A 20751-nucleotide genomic window follows, 5' to 3' on the forward strand; every position below is an offset into this window, starting at 1 on the left:
AAGAAGTAGAATTATAGGTCCAAAGATATGGCCACTTATGATGCTGGGCTTCCCGGATAACTCTCTGGAAAGCAAAAGAGATGAAAGTGCCTCAAACTTTTGCCAACAGTTTTTATTGTCAATTCAAAAAGCTTTGTCCAATCGATGACCTTTTATTTACCATTCTTTATTTACTAGTGAGATTGAGCATTTAAGAAAACACACTGGTCATTTGTATTTCTTCCTTTCTGTGACACTGTTCAGTTGATCTGCTGAGTTTTTCAGAAGTTATCTAATTCTTACTGATTTGTAGGAGTTAAAAAAAACAACAACAACCCAAGGACATTATGCTTTGTTTCTCCTTCAATCTACCTATTTTTTAAAAAAAAAATTCTGTTTTTTATTGTGCAGATGGTTTTAAATTTTTTGTGGTTAGTCAGTTTTTTCATTTATGGCTTCAGGGTTTTACACTTTCCTTAGGGAAGTCTCTTCCACATCCTATGTATATATTTTTTCTTTCTTTTTTTCAAAGTTGTATCTAATGTGTAGTGAGGAAGGTTAGAATGCCTCCTTTAATTTAAACACATTTATTTTATAGACATCAGTTTGTTTCTGGACTTTTAAATTCTATTCTCTTGATTTGTTTGCCTTTTCTGTTTGGAAATCCACTCTTTCAATTATTATCACTCTGCTCTCATATCTAGTAGGGCAAGTCCCTTGTCACTGAAGTTCTTGCTTGGCCATCCTTTTTTCCCCCGTATATGTTTTAGAATTAGCTCCTCAAATTTCATTTGAAAACTGGTTGATAGAAGGTTCAGGTACTCCTCAACCAGTGAAGGATAACCACTGCATGATGTATGAGCACAGTGAAATGTTAGGCAGGAAGAAAAAGAATTGAACTCCAGAGACAGGCAATTACTTGGCTGAATGTTAAAATAATTACACTGAGTGTAAGACCTTAGACCCAAAATAAAGCATACTATGAGGTTCTATTTACACAAACTTCTGGAAGAGGCAAAACTGATCCATGGTGGGAAAAATCAGGAAGTATTTGCCCCACAGTGGGAGTGGGGTTCCATTGACAGGTATGTGGGAGAGCTTTCTGGGGGTGATGTCAATGTTTCATATTTGATACCAGTTTGTATTACATAGGTCTATCCACTCCAAATACCTGGAATTTTTTACTTGTGATTTGTGCATTTAATTGTATGTAAATTAAAAATCACATTGTAGGAAAAGTAATAACTCTAGCTAATGATAGGTTAAACATCGTGTTAAGAGGCAAAGTGTAATGAAGTCTACAACTCTGATATGTATTTAAAAAGATGAGTTGGTGGTTGGGTAAAGGAATAGATGGACGGGTAGCTTGTGATATAGCACATATGGTAAATTGTTAATGATAGTGTCTATATGGTAGGGTCTATGGGTGTTCACTATCAATTCTTTCAACTTTTCTTTTTTTATTTATTTATTTATTTATTTATTTATTTATTTATTTTTTTTCTTCATTTTTCTGAAGCTAGAAACAGGGAGAGACAGTCAGACAGACTCCCGCATGCGCCCGACCAGGATCCACCCGGCACGCCCACCAGGGGCGACGCTCTGCCCACCAGGGGGCGATGCTCTGCCCATCCTGGGCGTCACCATGTTGCGACCAGAGCCACTCTAGCGCCTGGGGCAGAGGCCACAGAGCCATCCCCAGCGCCCGGGCCATCTTTGCTCCAATGGAGCCTTGGCTGCGGGAGGGGAAGAGAGAGACAGAGAGGGAAAGCGCGGCGGAGGGGTGGAGAAGCAAATGGGCGCTTCTCCTGTGTGCCCTGGCCGGGAATCGAACCCGGGTCCTCCGCACGCTAGGCCGACGCTCTACCGCTGAGCCAACCGGCCAGGGCCCAACTTTTCTTTATGTTTGAATTTTTCATCCTAAAATATCGAGAGGAAATAATGTTGAAATTTTGATTAGAAGGCGTGGATTTAATTGGAGGAGAATTGGTCTCTTTACAATATTGATTCTTTATTAAGATAATTGTCTCCACATATTCAGGGAACTTTTTGGTCTTTAAAATATTATGGGGTTTTTTTTTGGTAGGTTTTACACAGTTCTTGTAGGTATTATGTGATGTTGTTCCCACTGTAAGTGAAAGTTCTTTCTCTTTACATTTTCTAGCTGGCTACTGCTGTGTAGAGGAAAGCTCACTTTTATTTGTGGAAGTCTCACCTGGTAAACTTAATGAGCTTTCTCATACAGTTTCATGATTGTCTTAGATTTTCCAGATATACAATCATCTTGTCTTCAAACAAGAACGGTATTTGACTGCATTAATAACTCTGGAGTTTTTCTGTTCCAATAGTAGTTATCATTCTTTTTCTTATGCCATTGACAAAAATGCATGTCAGCAACTGCAGGGAGACCTGTATGAGGAAGGCGGGATGTCAGGTGTAGCAACACTGTAAGCGCCATGCTGGTTTTGAAGCCATGGAAGGACGTCCGATGCTGAGATGTGGTGAACCCTGGAGAGAATGCACCAGGAGCGACTCTGTCCAGCTCACCTGTTAAGACCCTCCCTTGGGGTCTCTTGGGATTGAGCAAGTGAAAGTGTAGAGATACAATGCAGTCTACGGCCATACCACCCTGAACGCGCCCAATCTCGTCTGATCTCGGAAGCTAAGCAGGGTCGGGCCTGGTTAGTACTTGGATGGGAGATACAATGCATTCTGCTGAGATAGCCCAGGTGGGTGATAGTGGTGGCTGGGGTTGTGGTATTGGAATGTGAAAAAGCAGAGGGGTCAAGGGTGACTCCAAGGTTTGTATATATCTTGAGCAACAGGGTGTTATTTAGTGTGGAGAATTTGGGGAGAAACATGCTGGAGTGATTAGCATAGCTTTTACATTTGGGCATGTTGATGACGCTGATTTGACCTTTAAGACGTGTTGAGTTTGAGGGTCAGGAGGTTGGGTGAAATCAGAAGCCTATGTGTAGATGACATGGGGAAGGTGAGAGAGGTGCGGGGATTGTGAGCCCAGCAGCTCAGGAGGAGCACTCAGCAATGAGGAATGCAGGGAGCTCATGGGTTCTGGAAGCCAACTGTGGAAAGGTAACTCAACTGTACCCAAGCCTGGGTTGACTACAATACCGTCCTGCCCTCAGCAGTCTCAGGGGGATGGGGTGACACCTGGTGGAGAGGGCTCACAAACAGCAGTGGGTGGTGGGGATGGCGGGACTCATTTTTAGAAGTGTTTGTTCCTAAAGGGATGTGCAGGAATAGGGCTATAGCTGGGGGGCGGGGCTTGTAAATAAGGGCGAGCTTCTCTTGTGATACTGGATGTGCTGTCCTGTAGGTGATGGAGAGGGGAGGCTGAGGGAGCACAGAGCCCCACTCCTGGTGATGCAACACCCTCTCATTTCTTCTCTGAGGGTATTGATGAGGCTAATTTGAATACTTTTCATATTTGTCCTTGTCAAGTCTATTCTCAGGTGTTCTCTCGCTTGTTTGTAGTATCAGCACTTTTTTTTTTTTTTAATCATGTTCACTACTCTGGCGTGCTGCTCAGCGTGGTGACCACAAATTTTTAACTCCTTGATTTGATGAGTCCTGCTCTCCTCTTGAAGAGAGCTTCAAAGCCAGGGCTGTGGGGATGGTATTTGGTTGGGGACAGTAAACTGGTGGCTTACCTTCTGGCAATGGGATGGTTCACGCTTTCTGTTCTTTGACCTTATTACTTCTGGGGCCTGGGGTGAGAGTCTCTGCTGCACCCATCCTCAGCCCAGCACAGGGAGAGTGAATGCTTGAACCAGCTCCCCAGGCTGGGACTCTCAGTCCACAGATGGCTCCCATGCCCATGGCAGTGCCCAGACCCCTCTCTTCTCCATGGGCAGGGTAGCTGTTGTCTCTACTCTGCTGTTTCCTCATCAGCGTGGATCTCATTTTCCTTCAATTGCATGAGAATCGCTATCGTTCCTGACTTCCTGAGGGTGTTGCTTCTTACTTTCTGCTGCTTCACTGATTTACTAAATTTGTGACTCACTTGTTCTTATGTCAAGTATCACATGAGTGTGATTTGCCATCTTGACCAAATATTGTTCAACAATCACTTCCTTGAAGAGCTTGTCTCCTCTTGTGGTGTTAACTTGCTCTCCGTACCAATGTTTCCGCCCACACCTTGAACGTGGGAATACCCAGAGCAAGCCGACCCTGCTCTTCACCAGACGCACCTCTTCCTGAATGTTGCTGTTGTGGGAACTGTTGCTCCTGTTCTCTGTGTGTCCCCTTCATCTGACACTAATGTGTTCTTCACTTCAGCCCCAGAGCTGTCTCCCCAAGACCTGGCCTGACTATAATACCGTCCTCCCCTCAGCAGTCTCAGGGGGATGGGGTGACACCTGGTGGAGAGAGCCCCTTACCTGTCCCTTCCCCACCCATAGGACCTTCCAGACCACCAGAAGAGGTGCTCTCCAGTGGGGCCCAATCTGTCTCCTGCTCTGTCTTCTCTATAGAGTCCTCTCTGGTCCTTCAGTGCTGTGTGTGACACCTTTGGCGTCTCCTCCCTGTCCCCTGACTGTAGCCTGACACCCTGAACTAGAAGACACAGAAGGAAGAGACACAGGAGTCTCCTCATTGGAAGAGGCTGGAAGGAAATATCACTTTTCCAATACATTGTCAATAGATGCTTGCCCTCCCTCCCACCAAAGCTATTCGTGAAACTGACTTTTCCCCAAGGTGAGACCTTAAATGAGAAATTGTCCTTCTAGGTTATGTGCAGGCCTCCTCTCAGAATAGGGGCAGGGCACTAACTGACCTCCAAATCTAAAAATGATCCTGAAGAAAAAGATGGAAAACAACCTCCCAGGTGTGGGGAGCTCGTTGGGGACTGTCGGACATCTATATTTTCGTCTTCTTGCTGCGAGGAAGCTGGTGGCCAGGGTGACAGTTAGGAGGCTGTGCAGATAGGTACGTCTCAGCTCACATGTGACACTTTCGTGCCGAGTCCCTATAATTAGGAATCCCAGATGCTGTGGTCCAGCCTCGCCCACCACAAGCAAAGAGCCCCTATGTCTCCCTCGGAGGGTATTTTGGACTGGGGGTTTTGACTATATTTTTTGCCTGCGATCCCCCTTGGATGACAACACCAGAGTTGATTGATGGCCCAGGCCATGTTGCCTTTTTCAGCCCTTGTCTAGGGTGCAGGCCTGGGCTGTGGCTTCAGCAACGGCAGCAGGACACCCGCTGAGATGCTGCGGAACCCCACAGGCGGTGCCTGACTTCCGGCAGATGTCCCAGACACCAGGCAGGAGAGCCCACCACAAACATGGTTGCGTAAAAAAAAAAAGGTCTGCTCAGTGTGACCTGCCAGCCCAGGGTGATCACTACCCAGCTTGGAGTGGGAGACTTCCAGGCAGGTCTGAGCCTGCAGCCCAGAGCGGCCCTTTTCCAGGACAGTGGCCCTGGCTCGTCTGACTAAGCCTCCCCTTCTCCTACTTGAGCCCAGTGGGGCCTCCGCAGTGTCCGGCATGAGTGGAGGGGCAGCTGATGTGGACAGCCTTCTTCTCTGCTCCAAGGCCAAGCCTGGTGCTAAAGGCAGGACTCTGGAGCCATTGTTTGTGCAGCCAGCAAATACTCCCATATCGACTCCCTGTGCACCTGGTGTTCGTGTCCTGCAGCTGGTCACTGTGGAGGAGCCCCAGACTGGCATCGTGCAGGGCAGGCACACAGGAAGGAGCACACAGCAAGCAGAGCTCACATGCAGGATCTGGGGGAAGGGCATCCGTCCAGTGAACAGATAAGCAAGTTGAGTACACAGCATGTAGTATGGTACCAGCTGACTTAGGGAAAAAATTCAAGAGGGCGAGGTGGCCAGAGGAGTGGGGTGGACAGGGCTGGCCTGATGCCGTGAGATGCCCCGTGGAGAAGGCTGGAAGGTGCATTTGTGCAGATGGAGAGGCCGGGGCAGCAGCTGGCTCCCAGGGTTCACAGCTTCCCTCCAAACGCAACCCTCACTACAGGAAGGGCGGGGCCTTGCTGATGGGGACGTCCAGGCAGACGGGCTCATGGCTTGGCTATCTTGGTCTACGGTGTGAATCAGGTCTCCTTGGTTCTTCCGTAGGACATGCAGGCAGAGAAGTTCCCTGCACATGGAGACTTCAGAAGTTACAGATGAATGGTTCCATTATTGTAAAGCATAAAAATTACCCCAAATAAATAGCAAAGTGGGTGGGAAGAACTTGCAGTGGCCTCTGAACCTCACTCTCCCCCTTCCCTGGTCACACCTCTCTGGCCATGTCCTTTCTCACGGTCTCCACTAAGTCACTGGCCTCCTGTGCACTCTTTCCTGTCATTCATGTCTCCCATTTCTGCTCCTCACCATGTTGTCTGCACCTGGCACTCCCCCCAAGTTGCCATCTCTCCTCCCTGCTGTTACTGCCTCATCCCACTCTGGTCTGCTTGGCCAACCTTGTCTTTGAGCAGCTGACCCACCTCTGTTTGGACATGAGCTCAGTGGCACAGTCAAGTTACCAGCTGTAACCTCTCAGCAGCTGCCTCTGTGCAATGAGCTGGTCTGGGTCTCCCCAGAGAAGCTGTGTCCTCCCAGAAAGGTATTGGATGGACCCTGCAGAAAGCAGGTTGGAGGACATGATGGCACTGTCAATCCAGGGGTGAGGGAGCCATAAAATAAGGGGAGCAGGTTTCTATTACAGGATTAGAGAGCAAATGGAAGGACAGAAGGGCTGGCTCCCCCTGGGCAGGGACTGAATTTCTGCTCACCAGCTGTGTGGCTTTGGGTGTCCCCAGCCTTTCTGTGCTTGGGGCTCTGAGGGTGATCACATCTGCCCAGTGTTTAGTGTGCCCTCCTGGTAGAGCTGCAATCAAGAGAGGATCAAGTCTGAGAAGTGAAGTGCACTCTGTGAGTTGCACCGTAACTGGTGCGTTCTTGATTTTCAAGGAGTGCGAATCAATGTGCAGGATTCCCAACGGAACAGTGCCCCTGTCTTGTCACAGCTTGATACATGTTTACCCTTCAGAGACACTGACTTCTCTGGCAGCATGGGGCCTTTGGGTTCCTTCGCAGAATATTTAAAACATCTGTATAAAATCCCTAAGATGTCACATAAACCAATCCTATATGTGTGCGTGCGCGTGCAATAATTGCAATGTTGTGAAAACACAAGAGGTTGCTTAGGCGACAAGACTGTGAGAACTGCTGATCCTACAGTGGTTTGTGGCCCACCTTCACAACCAAAGTCAACACTAAGTTTCAGCTATCAGTGAATGAAAACAAAAATTTGTTTTCCCTCACCAAGGTCCATGTACGTGTCTTCCACATGCTATTAAGACTCGTGGGGATCCATGGTGCCCGGTTAAGAATGTAGGAACTAGGAGAATCCATTGTCTAGGTGGAGGTAAAGAAAAGACCAGGTCGATCATTTCATTTGGACATTTAGATAAACTACTTCAAATATTAAAAGTTAAAATTAGATGAGCAGTTTGTATTTCTACTGAAATTTAAAAAAAAGTATTTGCAGAAGAAACTCCTCTAGCTAAAGGAGCTGAGGATAGTTTTGCCACTAAAGGTAAACTAAGAACGTTTGCTTCTACTTTCGTATCAGGGTTGACTTCCTAAAAGGGACCTTGCAATTTCTATCTTAAGGAATAAAACTGTCCCTCTAAGGTATTGGACGAAAGAATCAGGTGCCTCCAGGGAGGGTTTGCTCTTTCTGCATGGGCTCAGGTGTTTATAGTAAATCCAGGATCAGGCAGGTCATAGAGAATCAGATTCAGGTTCAGGTAGATCACAGGGGATCAGATCTGGAATTAGGAAGAACACAAAGGATCAGGTTTGGGAAGAGAGAAGGATATCCTCGTTGGAGCACAAGGTGATCTGCCCATGTGTCTGGTGGTGAATTCCAGACACACAGACTCTTGGGGGAAGAATGTTTCCCACACACAGGATGAAGGAACATTCAACATGGGGAGCTGCACAGTTCTGCATTGATGACTATTGTAAAGATACATGCCGAATCAGCGATAGATGACATCATCTTTACAAAGCAACGTGGTATGGCCTGACCAGGTGGTGGTGCAGTGGATAGAGCATCAGACTGGGATGTGGAGGACCCAGGTTCGAAACCCTGAGGTTGCTAGCTTGAATGCGGGCTCATCTGGTTGAGCAAGGCTCACCAGCTTGAGCCCAAGGTTGCTGGCTTGAGTAGGGGGTCACTCGGTTTGCTGTAGCCTCTCGGTCAAGGCACATATAAAAAAGCAATCAATGAACAACTAAGGTGCTGCAACAAAGAATTGATGCTTCTCATCTCTCTCCCTTCCTGCCTGTCTGTCCCTATTGGTCCCCCTCTTTGTCTCTTTCTCTGTCTCTGTCTCTGTCACACACACAGAAAAAGCAACATGGTATGGGACATGGGAGGAATAACAATTTATGAGGAAAAGATGAGGAATAATTATTAGTGATGGGACTTGTAACATAAACACAGGAGCCTGAAGTATATTAATGCCTTTCATTTTGATTCAACAGCCCCAGATAAAATACAGCTTATTACACCTTTCCTCATTAAAAAGTAAAATAACCTTCCCAGAGAAAAGGGGCTGAGGTGGATTTCTGGGGGTCCTCCTGCATCTCTACCCCCGAAGCTGCTTCCCTGTTGTGATGTCTGTCACCTGTGTATGTAAGTGGCGATGCTGAGAGTTGGCATGTGAGCGGAGCTGTGCAAGGAAGTGGCTATAGAGTCCAGTCCAGGTTGGGCCCTTGGGAGACACACGACCTGGCTGAGGCATCCGCTGTGTCTCCAGTTGCCAGGACACAGACGCGGCTCTCACATCTTTTTAAATCACAAAAACTGGACTGCTGGCTGTGAGAAGACCAGACACATCACTCCTTAGAGATCAAATCTGTCAGGAGGGGCAGTAGATGTCCAGCCTGACTCAGCGGTCCCCCGTGCCACTGGCAGAGCACTCAGGTCCTCATCCTCGGGGCTTCCCTGACATGGAGCGGGGCTCACAGCTCAGGGCTGGGGGAAAGAGGCATTTCCCTGACATGGAGCGGGACTCACAGCTCAGGGCCGGGGAAAGAGGCATTTGACAGAAGGCCTGTGCTCTGCACATCCCGTTTTCATTTTATCTTTCCTTTATAAAGAGACAATCCTTGACCCTAACAAAGTTCATAAGAGTGCCGCGAAGCCTCGCTCGACGCTATCTCCTGGCGAAGTGCCGTCAGTCTGAGCAGCCAGTGCGCGTGGCTGGACGTGGCCTAGGGTGTCTGTGTTCGTCTGGCGGTGTGTCCCCTTTGGCTCTCACTGCTGCCCGGAAGCTCCATCTGTCCAGGGCTTTTGAGTCCTTGTTGCCCCAAAGCTCACACAGGTGGTGATGATGGTGCTGCCCAGTGAGGCCCTCTGGGTCACCCAGAGACAGATCTCCCAGGACAGATGGTGCCCGCTGGGGCCTCTGTGCCCCAACAGTAGAGACGTGACCCTGCTGCTATCCCTGGCTCCTCTCCGCTCACGTCCAGTTTTCCTTTTCCTGTGACAGAACCAAGGATCATCGTTTGCTGATTGATTATGGAAACAGAGGAGGGAGAGAGCTTTCCAGGTGTCAGTTGGTTATTTTTTTCTGGTGAGATGGTTTCGGTTGCCATGAGGGGAAAACAAGCACTCTTGGTGATGACACATCTACTTTTTTTTTAAAGCTACAAAGTCTCTTGATTTCTGGTAGGAGGGTCTTTCTCCCAAGCAGTGAAGGGCTCAGCTGGAGCTCATGGCACGCTTGACAAGATACCCAGTCAGCTGCGGGGACAGCGGTCCCAGTCCTGCCCAACAGCGCAGCCCCCTGGGGTGCCGTCCACCCAGAGCTTCTGACCCAGTCGGTGGCTGGGGCCTGGGCACCAGGAATTTCAGGTTTGAGAACCACCACACACCTGTCATCTCCTCACCTGCCTGGTGAGGGTGAGGGCCTGTTCCTGTCCTGCGCTCCTGACCTCACAACAGCCCACTGCAGCACCTTACGCCCTCTGCGAGCTGTAAGCTCTGAGACTGTCTATCTGGGCGTAGGGAGCAACCACACACGTGGATTCTTTTGGAAAGGAACTGTTATTAACCAGTTAACTAGGTGTTATTAACCAGCTAACCATTTGTGAAAACTGAGCACCATTTTCAAACTTCCTTTGACCCACTAAGTTAGAGCCTGTATTTGTCCAAGCTGCAGGACAGTGGTTGTGTCATTGTCCCTCTGGCCTAGCTTCCTGGCCAGCTGCTCCTCCTCAGATGTGGAATCCGGTAGAAGGTGGCACTGGGCCGCTATCAGGCCTCTGGGGGGTCAGCTGCTCAGGACCCCAAGGCAGGCCCGAGTGATGCAGGTTTGCCATGGTCCCAGGCTTTCCCAGGCCGGGCTGTTTGTCTCCTCCCTCCTGCGTGTCTGCTGCGCAGAAAGAGCCAGAGGGAGGCCTGGCTGCCAGTGTTTGCTTTGACCTCTTGCTTTCTCACTCAAAAAACCACCTTCTTCAAGACCAGCTGGTTCTCCCTGACTGCTGAATCCACCATTTGACTTTTTTTTTTAAAAAAAACATTATTTTAGAGCTGTTTTAAGTTCACAGCAAGATTGAGGGAAAGGCACAGAGCTTTCCCCCTCCCCCACAACCGCCATGCACAGCCTACTCCGTTGTTAACACCCTCCATCAGGGCTGACAACTGTGAACTGCCACGAACACATCATCCCCGAGTCCAGAGTTTACTTTCTGTTCACTACTTGGTCTCGGACGTTCTATGGGTTCAGACAAGTGTATTTTGATCCATATCATACAGCATAGTCATGGCCCTAAAACCTTCTGTGCTCCTCCCAGTTATCTCCCCCTCCCCACCCCTGATGAACACAGGTCTTTTTACTGTCTCCATCGTCCCCCATACCATCTTCCATGAGGAACAGGCACAGGTCACAGAATGGAAATGGAATTGGCAGGTCTTCCTGCCCGCCTGCTCTGCTGGACCCCAGGCAGGTGGGCATACCTCTGCTGTGAGCAGTAACTCCTGTTATGAAAGAATTAGGCCCATTAGTGCCTGAGTGAGAGACATGGGGGAGAGGACACCTGTGACAGGCAAGCGGCTCTGAGTAAGCTGAGGACTACTGACCACAGCAGTACTAATGCCCAGTGGTCACCCCACCCACCCTGTGCTGACTATCCCTGGGTGTGGGAGCTGAAGGGCCCCTGACAGCTTTTCTCATTGCCACTCTTCTTCAGACAGGGAGGCTGTTGAGCCCCAGAACGCCCTTAGCCTTGTGGGCTCTGCCACCTCCTTCCCTCAGAGTGCCACCTCGGCCTCCTCTCTCTTCCCACTGGGCAGTGACTAGGAAGGGGGTCCCAGCGACACAGACTGTGCCTTCTGATGGTGACTCTGGGAGGGTCTTCATCTACTCAGGAGACACCAGGTCCCACAAAGTGACTGTCATACGCGGACGGCGCACATAATTATATGAACACGTGTGATAAACCGGATAGGGGAAAAGTATGGCTTAGATATGTTCTTTTGCATACAAATAAAGTGCTAATGACAGCCCCTCCTTGTAATCTATTAAAGAAGTTTCTCTAAGCCCTTTTCTAATTTAGATTTGTCTTTAAGTACAGGGTCCTTGGGTTACAACACAGTTCCATTCCTATGATAGTGATGTAACTCAAATTTTGGTGTAAGTTGAAACACACCCTAGCCTGTCACTTGCCTATCCTAACACATTTGTAAAATCATAATCTAGAACATAAAAATACAAGCATACTGTGTTACTGTTTATTCTTCTGCCACACACAACCAAGCTAGTTCCCCCACGGAGTCGGTAAGTACAACACTAATGGTGTAAGCCGAAGCACTCACATCTCAATTTTTTAAGGTTTTATGGGAGTGGGCATCATAAACTTGAAATGTCGTATGTCAACACTGTTGTAACCCGAGGAACCCCTATAGTTTGAGTAGGCAGGATGTTTGATTATAATACATTCTTTAAAAAAATAGATATGACCTTTTTTTAATTTATGATTTTAATTTGTGTTTATATAGATTCAAGTGTCCCATCGAATATATCTCCCCCATCCCCTTATTCCCCTTGGCCTCCCCCCATTCCCACTCCCCCCAATGCCTTCTCCCCTTCCCTCCAGGATTTGCTGTCCTGTTCTCTATAATGCTGTGTTATGTATATATAATTTTACTAATCTCTTTCCCTTCTCTGATCCCATCTTCTCTTCTACTTTCCCTCTGACCACTTTCCCTCTGGTCCCTTGGATCCCACCTCTGCCTCTGTTCCATTGCTCAGTTCACATTGTTCATTGGATTTCTCAAATGAGTGAGGTCATGTGATATTTTTCTTTCTCTGCCTGGCTTATTTCACTTAACATGATAGTTTTCAGGTCCATCCATGTTGTCACGAAAGGTAACATGGATTCATAGTATTCCATTGTGTATATATACCACAGCTTTTTAATCCACTCATCCATTGACAGACTAGGGCTGTTTCCAGATCTTCGCTGTTGTAAACAATGCTGCCATAAACATGGGGGTGCATTTCTTCTTTTGCATCAGTGATTTGGTATTCATAGGATATATTCCTAAAAGTGGGATAGCTGGGTCAAAGGGCAGTTCCATTTTTAATTTTTTGAGGAATCTCCATACTGTTTTCCACAGTGGCTGCACCAGTCTGCATTCCCACCAGCAGTGCAGGAGGGTTCCCTTTACTCCACACCCTCTCCAGCACTTATTATATGTTGTTTTGTTAATAAGCACCATTCTGGGAGGTGTGAGTTGGTATATCTCATTGTGATTTTAATTTGCATTTCTCTAATGATTAGTGATGTTGAACATTTTTTCATCTGCCTATTGACCATCTGTATGTCCTCTTTGGAGAAGTGTCTATTCATTTCTTTTGCCCATTTTTTGATTGGATTGTTTATTTTCTGGTGTTGACTTTTATAAGTTCTTTAGAAATTTTGGTTATTAACCACTTATCAGATGTATTGGTGAATATATTCTCCCATTGTGTGAGTTGTCTTTTTATTTTGTTAATGGTGTCTTTTGCTGTGCAAAAGCTTTTTAGTTTTATATAGTCCCATTTGTTCATCCTGTCTTTTATTTCACTTGCCTAGGAAGATAACTCAGCAAAAATATTGCTACGAGAGATATCGGAGAGTTTACTGCCTATGTTTTCTTCCAAAATGTTTATGATTTCACAACTTAAATTTAAGTCTTTTATCCATTTTGAGTTTACTTTTGTGAATAGTGTTAGGGGGGTATCACACTTCCTGATATCAAGTTATACTACAAGGCCATTGTACTCAAAACAGCTTGGTACTGGCATAAGGACAAGCATACAGATCAATGGAACAGAACAGAGAACCCAAGAATAAACCCACACCTTTATGGACAACTGATATTTGACAAAGGAGGTAAGAGCATACAATGGAGTAAAGACAGTCTCTTTAACAAATGGTGTTGGAAAAATTAGACAGGTATTTGCAAAAAAAAAAAAATATATGACCATTTCTAATATATTTTTCTGCACTTAAAGCAGGAAATTGTGACTGTTCTTGGTACAACAAGTTTCCACCTCTCTTGGTTTTGTTTTCAATTTTAACAACAAAGCAGAGGATTTTTGGAGAAAGGCTGTATTGCCAAATCCTTGTTATAGGAGGTGAGAATTGGAGAGGAGGCTGCCCAGCAAGGAGGGGACGGGCTGTGGGCTGTCCCTGCGCTGGCTGGCTAGGTGGCCCACGGGGAGCACCTGAAGGGACGTGTGCTGGTCTGAAAGGCTGGTATGTGAACCTCACCAGTTAGCCGTGCAATTTTGCTGTTAAACTTCTCTGGGCATCGGTGTCCCAGTCTGTAAAATGCAGTCGGGAACATGCTACCCCATTCCTTACCGATTAGCCTAGCATTGGGATTGAATAAGAAAAAAGCCTATAAGCCACTTGTCATATAGCAAATGCTCGGTAAATAGGGACGAATGTTATTTCGTTTGCATCTGAGCAAACACAAGGCCGTCCCTCTGGGAACCATAAAACAAATGACAGAATCCCGAAGAAAGCAGCCACAGCGTAATTCAATTTCCTTGTGTTTACCATTTTCATTATTCAATGCCCGAAACGCAGCAGTAGCACTGACTTAGCGAGAGAGAGAAATGGCTTCACGTTTGTAGGATAACAGATTGTGCACCCACGCAAAGACTTGCTGGCCCTTTGCGTGCAGAAGACGAGAAGGTCGGAGGTGTGCTGGGGCTGAGCGGGCTGTGGCACGTCGGCCCGCTGCTCTGAGGCCCGCACTGCTGCCTGTGGACACCTGCGGACATCGCCAGTTGAGCCAGGGCACTGAAGGCTTTTTGTCAGTGGAGCGGCAAAGCAGGGGCGAGACCTTGCCCTCCTGGACGAAGTGCAGCGTTATTCCTTAACACAGGGCTCATCTCGCAGGGCCTTGTAAAACATCAGCACGTACCCACCTGAGTGGGCGTGCCCAGCAAGCCGGAGCGCTCCATCTCCAGAACGTCAGCACCGTCTGCCTTTTGAGACCTGCTTAGCCAGCTGTAAATTTTTGCCAAAGGTAGCTTTGCCCAAGAATGAATTGTTTACTGCACCCCTAAACTATCAGACACCATTTTCTATTTTTCCTATTTTTAGAATAAACTGAACAAAAACATTTAACTTTTTTTTTTCTCTCGGTGCAAATTCTTTTCTTTCACTTTAAAATATACCATTTTTTTCTATACCGTATACATATATGCTTATGGTTTGTTCCTTGTTAATATTTTATTCATATTTAGTAACTCAAATGGTCCAAAGGCTGGACAGTTTGGTTTCAAGAGCCTCAAACATTGGTTGAGGCAAACGGGGCCCGTTGTGGGGAGCAAGGCAGGGCCTGGTGGTGGGGTCCCATGGCCCTGTGGCCTTGTCCTCCTGCAGTGTTCAGTGTGGGATGTGCTCAAGTTGTCTGTCACCTGTGTAAGTGGGGAAAAAAAATAGATCCCCGGAGGCTGGCAATCCAAGTTGCCACCCATCTTTCAGGCCATTATGAGAAAGTGTGTTCTTGTCTCAGATTCTGCTCATGTGGTGAGAATAGGTAATAGCTACAACTATTGTTTTTAACATTTGTGAGAGACTACAAACTGGCAACCTATGTCAATTCCACACCATCTGACCACCCCTTCCCTCTCCCTCCCTGTCTTCTTCCTTCTTTCTTTCATCCTCCACTCCCTTTTTTATTTTATTTATTTTTCTTACATTTGACATTTTGCTGGTCAATGAAAAACAAATATTTGCCACTGTTTGAATAGCCTCCAACTAAGAACCCTTGTATTCTGGTCAGGTTCTGTCCCTTACTCATTTACAAAATGGGAATGATGAAACTCCTCTTGGGGATGTTATGGGCATTAGACAGACACTACGGGTGATTGTTTATTATGAGCAGAAGCACTTCTGTGCCGGGAACAGACTTGCTTGTACAATGTTAGAGTGATTCTTACATGCTGAGTTCACCCTTTGATTTGGGTGCCAGGTAGGATGGGCTCTTTCCTAGCTGTCATCCCATGAGTGGGTGGGTCCCCCTGCCAGTAGAGCCTGTGAGATGCTCACTCTGGGCTCCCCAAAATTGTCATGGGGACCATCAGAGCAGGTGCCTAAATTGGTTAAGGGAAATATGGGAAGCCTCGCATGGACCCCCAGACTCTAAACCAAGGCCATGTGGAGCTGAGGAGGATAATCCTAGTCTATGAGGGCAGTGTGTTCCACCAATGCCTGGTAACTGAGCCTGCCTCCGCATGACTCTAGAGCAGCGGTTCTCAACCTGTGGGTCGCGACCCCGGCGGGGTCGCCTAAAGCCATCGGAAAATACATAATGCATATCAGGTATTTACATTCCAAATCATAACTGTAGCAAAATTACAGTTATGAAGTAGCCACCAAAATTATTTTTTGGTTTGGGGTCACCGCAACATGAGGAACTGTATTGCGGGGTCATGGCATTAGAAAGGTTGAGAACCACTGACATAGAGGAAAGGGAAACCCCGAGCACTCCTGGCTGTGCTCTGTGTCTAACTGAACCTAGAGCCAGGCATGGCTCCCAGCTGTGCTCCTGGGATGCTTGGCTTAAAGCCAGAAGGGGTGGGGTTTGGGGGAAGTCAATAATGTCTTTGGGTCTTACATTGTGCAACACCTAAGGTGGGAGCCAGGTAGAATGAATTTCATCAGCCTTTCCTGGATCACCACAAGCCATTTCAGTGGTAAGATGTGGACCCAATAAGCACTAGCAGAGTCAGCCTGGGAGAGAATACTGGGAAACCCTTCAGCATGCCTGACACGAACCACTTAGCAGACAGGCACGTTGGGCTCTTATTAAGTGATGCCCTGTCTGATAAAAATGATAGATTCTTTTATTGAGTTTCCATTATATGCCAGACATTGTGATTTACATATATTCTTCCATCAACGCACACACCACACATCATTGGTGGCAGAGCTGAAATTTGGGCTCAGGCACAACTGGCTCCCAAGCCCATGGCTTTATCTGTGTATTTATACATTACCTTACAGCAAGACGAGAGAAGCAAGATGGTAGTGCTTCTCAACACGTGTTTTCCATTCAAATGAATTTGACAAACAGTGTAAGCTTCTATAAGGTGATATTTTCACAGCTTTACAGAATGCCAGCTGAAAGTACTGGCATGTACTGGGTGAGAGAAGGTATGGGTACACGAGAGCAGGGCAAAGACTTGGAAAAGGAAGAGGAAAGAAGGATCCCCCAAAGAAACAGAGCCCAGAGGACAAGCTTCACCCTTTTCCTTGTTCCTACACACACACATGTGCTAAGATTGATTCTACATTCAAGGAACCTGGAGAGAAAGGTATTAGTAAATTATATTTCTGTTTCTCATCTGCAAATCATATTTCATTGACAAAAAAGTAAGATCAAGACTAACAACATCAGAAAGAACCATTGGCCAAGAAATAGGGGCATTCAGTTCACAGAATTTCTTTTCCACAAACTTGCTTGATAGGAAAGTCATTTATGCAAAAGGTGCAGAAAAAAAATGACAATGTGGTTAGTACCAGCCAGTCAGTGTGGTTTCCATGGTACTTGGTGTCAATAGCCAAAAACAAGACTTTTTATGTCCAATGCTGTGGCCATCTGGTAAACTCTGCTTCTGTATGGAAAACTGGGAAGGACAGAGACAGCCACTGTCCCAAACATCCATTCTCCTTTTTTACTTCTAGTAGTGAAAACCCTCACAGTTAGAATTGAGCACATGGACTAGACACTGTTTCTCATCCTCCTTTGCTGCTGGAGATGACCATGTGACCAAATCTGAGACAATGAGATGGGAGAGGGGGTGAAGCTACTTAAAACCTATGGGATCATCCACTCTGATGTCACCCATCTACCTGCTAGCTGGGAAGTCAGGGCAATTGGAGTAGTTGTTGCAACTCGGAGAGGAAGCCATATGCACTGACAGTAGCAAAGTTGTCTCATCAGCCCAAGCTCTTTTGCTTCTGAAAGCTTACATTAGGAAGAAATAGTGATTTTATTGAATGTTTGGTAAAATTCACCTGTGAAGCCATCTGGTCCAGAACTTTTGTTTGTTGGGAATTTTTTGATTATTGCTTCAATTTCATTGGCTGTATTCTATCTATTCAGACTCACTGATTCTTTTGATTTAGTTTTGGAAGATTGTATGTTTTTAGAAATTCATCTGTTTCATCCAGATTGACCAATTTGCTGGTGTATAGTTGTTCATAGTGTTTCCTTTGATGTTTTGTATTTCTTCAGTGTCTGTTATTATTTCTTCTCTTTCATCTCTGGTTTTTATTTGGGTTCTCTCTTTTTTTTCCTGGATGAGTCTGGTTGAAGGTTTATCAATTTTATTTATCTTTTCAAAGAACCAGCTCTTGGTTTCATTGATCTTTTGTATATTTTAGCCTCCATGTCATTTATTACTGCTCTTATCTTTATTATTTCCTTCCTTCTTCTCATTTGGGCTTGGTTTGCTGTTCTTTTTCAAGTTCATTTAAATGTAAGGTTAAATTGTTCATTTGATTTTTTTTTTATTTCTTGAAGTAGTCCTGTAGTGCTATGAATTTCCCTCTTAGAACTGCTTTCACTGTGTCCCATAAATTTTGGGTTATTTTGTTTTAAGGGATTATTTGATTTGTTCTTTGATCTCAATGTTAACTCATTCATTGTGTAGTAGCATGTTATTTTAGCCTCCATGTCTTTATGTACTTCTTGTTTTTTATCTTGTGATAGATTTCTAGTTTTATGCCATTATAGTCAGAAAAGATGCTTGATATAATTTCAATCTCCTTTAATTTATTGAGACTTGTTTTGTGTTCTGACATGTGGTCTATCCTAGAAAATGTACCATAAGCACTTGAAAAGAATGTCTATTCTGCTACTTTGGGGTGAAATGCTCTGAAGATGTCAATTAAATTCATCTAATCTAATGTGTTATTTAAGGCCACTGTTTCCTTGTTGATTTCCTGTCTGGAAGATCAATTCATTGATGTAAATGGGGTGTTAAAACCCCCTACTATGACTGTATGTAGTTGTCAATCTCTCCATTTATATCAAGATTTGTTTTACATTGGGTACCTAAATAATTACAAAGTTATATTGTGCTTTTGGTTTGCTCCTTTTATCATTATGCAGTGTCCTTCGTTATCTCTTACTATATATAGCTTTTGTTTTAAATCTATTTTGTCAGATATAAATATTGTTACCCCAGCTTTTTTTTTATTCCATTTGCATGAAATATCTTTTTGCATCCTTTACTTTTAGTTTGTGTGAATCTTTCATTCTGAGGTGGTTCTCTTGTAGATAGCATATATATGGGTCTTGCTTTCTTTTCCATTCAGCTATCTTATGTATTTTTATTGGAGCATTTAAGCCATTTACACTTAAAGTGATTACTAATAGGTGTGTATTTACTTCCATTTTATTCCTTTAACTACATTTCTCTGTTACTCCTCCTCTTCCTCCTCCTCCTCCTCCTCCTCCTCCTCCTCCTCCTCTTCTTCTTTTTCCACTACTTCTTCAAACAGGTCCCTTAACATTTCTTGTAATGCTGGTTTGGGAATAACAAACTTCTTTAGCTTTTTCTTGTCTGGAAGCTCTTTATTTCTCCTTCAATTTTAAATAATACCCTTGCTGGGTAAACATTAAAAGAAGAATTAACACCTATTTTTCTCATCCTATTTCAAAAAATTCAAGAGGAAGGAAGACTCCCAAGCTAATTTTATGAGGCCAGCATAGTCTAATTCCAAAACCAAACAAAAACACTACAAAAAAAGGAAATTATAAGCCAATATGCTTGATGAACATAAATACTAAAATCCTCAAATCAGATCCAGCAATACATTAGGATGGTCATACATTATGATCAAGTGTGATTTATTTAGAGGATGCAAAGTTGGTATAACATCTGTAAATCAAGAAATATGATATACCACATAAACAAAATAAATAAAAATAAAATGACCATATCAATCAATGCAGAAATAGCATTTAATAAAATCCAGCACCCATTATGATAAAAAACTTTCAGCAAAGTGGGAATAGAGGGAACATACCTCAATGTAGTAAAGACCATATATGACAGACCCACAGCTAACATCTTACTCAATAGACAGAAACTACAAGTATTTCCCTAAAGATCAGGTAAAAAAACAATGTCTGCTATCACCACTCTTATTCAATATTGTACTGGAAGTCCTAGCCACAACAATTAGATGAGAAGAAATTAAAAGGCATCCACATTGGAAAGAAGTAAAATTCTTATTTGCAGATGGCATGATACTGTATGTAGAGAACCCTGAAGAGTCTACCAAAAACCTACTCAAACTGATAAATGAATTCAGTAAAGTAGCAGAATACAAAATAAATATCCAGAAATAATTTTTTTTTAAATTAAGTGAGAGGTGAGAGGGCAGAGACAGACTTCTGCATGTGCCCTGACCAGGATTCACCTGACAAGCCCCCTACCGTTTGATGCTCTGCCCATCTAGGCCATTGCTCTGTTGCTTAGCAACCAAACTATTTTTAGCACCTGAGGCAAAGGTCAGGGAGCCATCCTCAGTGCCAGGGGCCAACTCTGCTCAAACCATTTGAGCCATGGTTGTGGGGTGAAGTGGGGGGAGAAGCAGAAGGTCACTTTTTCTGTGTGCAGTGACTGGGAATTGAACCTGGGACTTTCACATGCTGGGCCAACACTCCACCACTGAGCCAACTGTCCAGGTCCAGGAAATCTGACATTATGAGACAGTATGGAATTTAGAGATCATTACGGTAAGTGAAATACGGCAGTCAGAGAAAAACAAGTACCACATAATTTCACTTCTATGTGGAATCTAATGAACAAAATGAAATAACAAGCAAAATAGGAACAAACTTGTACATAGAGAAAGAATGACAGCTGTCTGGGTGGAGGATAGTGGGTGAGGGAGGTGACATAGCAAAAAAAAGGGGACATAGCAGAAAAGGACAAAAATAAAGAAGAGAAAGCTCATGAACATGGACAACATTGCGGTGATTGCCGGGGTTGGGGCATGGAGGAGAGTATAGGGGATAGATGATGATGGACCAAGACTTGACTTGGGGGGGATGGTGAACACACAATATGGTGTACAGAGATGTGTTATAGAATCAGGCAACTGAAACCTGGATAATTATGTTAACCAATGTCATCCAATAAAATTCAATGAAAAAAAAAAAGAAATACAGTGACTTTAGCGACTGTGTTTTTGATCTTTGGTATAGC

This window comes from Saccopteryx leptura, chromosome 2 (genome assembly GCF_036850995.1).
Source record: "Saccopteryx leptura isolate mSacLep1 chromosome 2, mSacLep1_pri_phased_curated, whole genome shotgun sequence".
NCBI classification, from domain to species: Eukaryota; Metazoa; Chordata; class Mammalia; order Chiroptera; family Emballonuridae; genus Saccopteryx; species Saccopteryx leptura.